The 6,267-nt window shown below is 39.2% G+C and overlaps 1 pseudogene; it reads left to right on the forward strand.

Annotated features, from left to right (window-relative positions):
* Positions 1–3,396: 3,396 nt before the first annotated feature.
* On the forward strand, positions 3,397–5,119 carry LOC118605516 (annotated as a pseudogene).
* The last annotated feature ends 1,148 nt before the right edge of the window (positions 5,120–6,267 follow it).

The raw sequence follows: 6,267 nt of genomic DNA on the forward strand, positions 1-6,267 counted from the left end.
AAAAATTAGATCTTACACACTCTACATATCTAGCCCAAAGGCAGCAGAGAAGCTTTGCTTATTATATACACTTGAGGGGCCAGTCTAATGGAGGCTCCATGAAGATGTATTTCTCCGCAATCACCTAGACATAAAAATGTGAATGTAGTAAATTGTATAACAGCTCTTAAAACTTTCCTCACAAAATCAGATCATTGTTGGCTAAAGCATGGCCATACCTCTGATGGTTAATTTTTCATGTCTGGGCCATGGGGTGCCCAGATTTTTGGTCAAACTTTATTGTGGGTATCTCTTTGACAGTTTTTTTGAGATTAATATTTAAATCAGTAAACTGAGTAAAGCAGATTTCCTTTCCCAGTGTGCATGGGTCTCATCCAATAAGATGAGGATCTGACTAAAACAAAAGGCTGACCTCATCCCAAGTAAGAGAATTTCTTCTATCTAGTGGCCTTTTAACTGGAATGTCAATTTTATTTGTCTTCAGACTCAAACTGAACTATCAGTTCTTTCTGGGTCTCAAGGCTGCTTTGAGGCTTAGAACTACACTGTCAACTCTCCTGGGTCAAGAACATGCTGACTTACCATGCAGATCTCTGTACTTGTCATCCTCCATAACTGTGGGAGCAAATTCCCTATAATAAATCTCTTAAAAAATAAAAATAAAAATAAATCTCTCTTGTGTGTGTATATATGAGTTTGTATGTGTATGTCCACACATACACACACACACACACACACACACCTATTCTTTTGGTTCTGCTTCTCTGGACACTCTGTGTATACCAAACTGAGGGAGGTAGGAAAATGTAATTCTACCATGTGTCCAAAAGTAGAACTAGAACCACCATTTGATGAGTGGTAATGATGACTTTCAAAAATACAACAGGATGATAAGTGGACTTTTCATTCTGAGCTGGAATGTGTTCTCAGATCCCCAACAGACAACAAATGAAAATAATACAATTGATATGGCCAAACACCATCCTCTGTTTATTAAGAGGTGACAGGACTGGTCCTGCTAGCATCCCCATCCACTCCCTGCTTTCCAATCTGTATGAGAAGACTGCAAAGTATAGAAGGATAGACAGGACAGTGGGGTTGATGACCTTAGGGGCACAAAGTGTTAGGGCTGAAGAGGGTTCTCCTTCCCCTCTCCAAAGTCAAATAAGTGGGTCTGTAAGAGAAACAGTGGTCGCATTAGGCATTTCTACAAGAAAGGAACACCAATACTATACTTCCTAACTGAAAGCTTACTGAGTCATTGAAGAGGTAAATTCATATTGGAGCCACCACTGAAGAGGAGCAAAGGATGGTGTCCTCGAGGAGCCTCGACATATAAATTCTGGTTGTGATCAACCTGCATAGAGAATATCAGAACTGGTGCCTATATCTGGCCTGGTGACTTCTGAGGAGGGATGGCCTTTGGAAGTAGGTGTGAGGCATATCATTCCTTAGTTCCCTGGGCTCCTAGAGGCAGAAAAAGTGAATTTAGCAGTGTGCATGGCTCCATGAAAGGAGAAAAAAAAGTGGAGAGGACACCTTTCTAGAGAAGGAGTTGGGGGCATGGACAAGTAGAGGGACCCAAGGGGTTGCCTCTCTCTGAGCAGCACTCCAAGAAATCCCCCATACCTTCTATGCAGAGGCCAACACATCAGAAGAAATCACCAACATTACATGAAATAAGACCAAGTGAGAGTGAGACTGAGGCCCCCTCCTCCACAGCAACAGACAACCATGTATGTAAAAATATCTGACAATTAGTCCTCACTCTCTCCCAAACTCAGAGGGGCTAAGCCTACACAGAAAAAGTGAAAAAAAAGAGAGGTGTGACAGAATTGGATTTATCCCATGGAGCTGGATTGTTGGGGAGGCAAAAAGCAAGATTTCTCTAAACTGGTTTATCTATTTCCTTTTTTCCATGATTCTTAATAAAACATGATCATTACGAGAGTATTAAATCATGTAGTAAAATAGCCAGTCACAGCCACTTAGCACTAATGTCTACTAACAGGCAAGATCTTCTCTAGTTCTAAACCAGTCCCCTTTCCAGTCTTCAACACCAGCCGAGGCGCTAAGTAGCCTGCAAATGCTATTGTGAGCTGCATGTGTTTTAATTTTGGTTTAATCAAATTAATTCTTACCACATTACAAGAGTTCAAAGTGACAGTGACATTCTCAAACCGACTATAAATGCAGACTTTGATTAATCTTTAAAAGGGCAAGTTCAGCAACATTGCATGAGCAAAGAGATGAAGCAGAAAAATAATGGCAGTATTCCTGTTTATCAAAAAAAAAAAAAAAATCCCCAGAATTTCCCATTCTTAGTTTTAAAAAAGGAAAATTTAGCACTCATTTATACTGTATAATATGTATCAAGTATTTTCAGTTTTTTTTCTACTTTTCTATAAAACTTTGAAAAATTATTAGATATTGGCTCACAAATGCAGAACTTAAATATTTAAATTGGGAATCACACAATCACACATATGCTATATTAAATTATTTTCCTATGGAAATTCAGTAGCTGAGCCAATAATAAGACTCTTTAAACATTTCAGCAAATGTCCAGGTGCTATCATCCCATTTGGTACACTTTGCAACTTGTGTTTTATGATGACGTTTTCTTGCTTTGTCAGAATCTAAAATAAGTCCAAATTTAAATTTTTGGCCTGGTTAAGAGCTTTAAAATGTTTCAAAGTAACACTGAACATCTCTTGATGTATCAAATTCAGTTGTCCTCATTTGTTTTAGTTCCTTCTACATTTTCACCCAGGCTAGCCTTGCCTTCTTCTGTTTAGTAAGGAAAAAAAAAAAAAAAAAAAACATTTAAAAAAATACATTGTGCAGAATAAAGTCTCCTTAAAAGACACCAAAGGGAAAATGAAATAAAAAGAAAAGAGCTCTTTTTCTGAAAACTGAATGGTGTTCCATTTTACACCCATCACCGGAATTCCCTAGAGTGGCACTGTCCAGTAGAACTATAATACAGGCGTACCTCATTGTAGTATGCGTCACTTTATTGTGCTTTTTGATGTTGCATGTTTTACAAATTGAATGTTTGTGACGACCTGGCATTGAGAAAGTCTACAGGCAGCATTTTTCTTAAAGCATTTGCTCACTTTGTGTCTCTGTGTCATATTTTGGTAATTCTCACAATATTTCAAACTTTTCCATTATTATTAAATTGTTATGGTCACCAATAATCAGTGATCCTGGATGTTACTATTGTAATTGTTTTGGGGCACCACAAATGGCACCCATGTAAGAGGGCAAACTTAATAAATGTGTGTTCTTGCTCCATTGACTGGCTGGTCCCCCATTTCTCTCCATTTCCTCAGGCCTCCCTAGTCCCTGAGACACAACAGTATTGAAATCGGGCCAGTTAACAACCCTACAATGGCCTCAAACTGTTTAAGTGAAAGGAAAAATCCCATGATTCTCACTCTAAATCAAAAGCTAGAAATGATTAAGCTCAGCGAGAAAGGCACATCGAAAGCCGAGATAGGCTGAAAGCTCTGCCTCTTGCCCCAAACAGTTAGCCAAGTTGTAGATGCAAAGGAAAAGTTCTTGAAGGAACTTAAAAGTGCTACTCCAAAGAGCACACAAATTATATGAAAGTGAAACAGCTTTATTGGTGACATACAGAAAAGTTTAGTGGTCTGGATAGAAGAACAAACCAGCCACAACAGTCCCTTAAACCAAAGCCTCATCCAGAGCACGGCCCTAACTCTCTTCAGTCCTATAAAGCTGAGAGATGAGGAAGCTGCAGAAAAAAAGTTTGAGGCTAACAGAGGTTTAGGGAAAGTAGCCATCTCCATAACCTAAAAGTGCAAGGTGAAGCAACTGGTGCTGTTGTAGAAGCTGCAGCAAATTATCCAGAAGACCTAGCTAAGAAAATTAATGAAGGTGGCCACACCATCAACAGATTTCCAATGTAGATGGAACAGCCTTATATTGGAAGAAGCCATCTAGGACCCTTATCCCTAGAGAGAAGTCAGCACCTGGCTTCAAAGCTTCAAAGGACAGGCTGACTCTCTTGTCAGGGGCAAATGCAGCTGGTGACTCTAAGTTCAAACCAGTGCTCATTTACCACTCAGGAAATCCTAGGAACCTTGACAATGGTGCTATATCTACCCTGTTTGTACTCTGTAAATGGGACAACAAAGTCTGGATGCGAGCACATCGATTTACAACACAGTTTACTGAATATTTTAAGTTCGCTGTTGAAGTCAACTGCTCAGAAAAATTTCTTTTAATTAATCATGGCTCACTGACAATGCACCTGGTCACCCAAGTCAAGAGTTCTGATGCACACATACGTGATCATGCCTGCTAACATAACATCCATGGATCAAAGAGTAATTTTGTTTTTCAAGTCTTATTATTTAAGAAGTACATCTCATAAGCCTATAGCTGACACAGATAGCGATTCTGATGGTTCTGGGAAAAGTAAATTGAAACTCCTGAAAAGGATTCTCCATTCCAGATGCCATTAGGAGCATCTCTGAGTTATGGGAAGAAGTCAAAATATCCACATTAACAGGAGTTTGGGAGAAGTGGAGTCCATCCCTCATGAATGACTGTGAGAGGTCAAGACGTCAGGAGAAGGAGTAACTGGAGATGTGGTGGAAACAGCAAGAGAACTAGAATTAGAAGTGGAGCCTGAAGACGTGACTGGGTTTCTGCAATCTCATGATAAAATTCTAACGGATGAGGGGTTGCTTCTTATGGATGGGCAAAGAAAGTGTTTTCTCGAGATGGAATCTACTCCTGGCGAAGATGCTGTGAAGACTGCTCAAATAACAACAAAGGATTTAGAATATTACATAAGCTTAGTTGATAAAACAGCAACAGGGTTTGAAAGGATTGACTCCAATTTTGAACAAAGTTCTGCTTTGTGTAAAATGCTGTCAAACATCTCATACGACGGAGAAATCATACATGAAAGGAAGAGCCAATTGATACGGCAAGCTTCATTGTTGTCTTATTTTAAGAAATTGCCACAGCCACCCAGCCTTCAGCAACGACCACCTAGATCAGTCAGCAGCCATCGACATTGGGGCAAGACCCTCCACCAGCAAAAAGATTAAAACTCATTGAAGCCTCAGATGATGGTTAGTGATTTTTTTGTTTTGTTTTGTTTTTAGCAATAAAGTATTTTTAAGATATGTATATTTTTGGACATAATGCTATTGCACACTTAATAGACTCTAATGTAATATAAATGTAACTTCATGTGCACTAGGAAACCAAAAAATCCATATGACTCTCTTTACTGAGCTATTCACTTCATTGTGGTGGTCTGGATCTAAACCCGTAATTCCTCTTTGGAAAGTCTGTACAAGCATAGGTGAGAACCACAGCTATAATCTTCAATTCTCTAATAGCCACATTCAAAATAAGTAAAAAGGCACAGGTGAAATTAATTTATTCAAGCCAATATTTTCAAGTTATCATCATTTTGAAATGTAACAATATAAAAGTATTAATAAGATACTTTGCATTCTCATTTTCATTCTATTCCTTCAAAATCTGGTGTGTTTTACATATATAGCATACAACATTTAAAATGATCAATAGTCACATGACACTACTGCCTACATAAGGCCAGCACAGCTTTAAAGAATATAAGAAACTATATAAAAGGTCTGCTGAAGTGTACAAAAGTAGCCTGTCTACCTATGTTGGTGTAAAACTAATAATAATGACGATACTAATGATAGTATTTGATCACCTCTTACCAATCCCTACTATGGTTGAAGCTCCAGGTTGTCATAAAAGCATTTATAAGGTAACCATTACGTAAAGTGTACTGATGAGGAAATTGAGTCTCAGAACTTTCCTTGTGGCATTGGGCTGGGAAAATCTCTCTGGTTTGGATCAGATCCAGGCTCAACCCCATGGTGGTATCTTTTCCAAAACTGGTCTTCATCCCAGGAAGTGGTCCTGAGTATGACCAGGAGGTGGTCAGGCTTGGCAGCCAGAAACTTAAGGATACCGTGAGGTTTCAAGAGAACCAAGGCTCAGCTTTGTGTTGCTGGTATCCAAGGATTTCTTATAAGAGTTAGAGAAGCCTAGAAGGAAGGTGTCCTCTGAGATGTGGTAGGAAGGACAGGTCACCTGAGCAGAGCATGTGCTTGCTAGTCAAGGCTGCAGAGTACAGGATTGCAGAGTATGAACATAACAGCAGCTTCACTAAACCTCTAGGGACACTGACAGCTCAGCAGCAATGGCAGAAGAACCATTTGCAAAACCAGCACAGGCACA

This window comes from Rousettus aegyptiacus, unplaced genomic scaffold, assembly GCF_014176215.1.
Source record: "Rousettus aegyptiacus isolate mRouAeg1 unplaced genomic scaffold, mRouAeg1.p scaffold_m13_p_7, whole genome shotgun sequence".
Taxonomy (NCBI): Eukaryota; Metazoa; Chordata; class Mammalia; order Chiroptera; family Pteropodidae; genus Rousettus; species Rousettus aegyptiacus.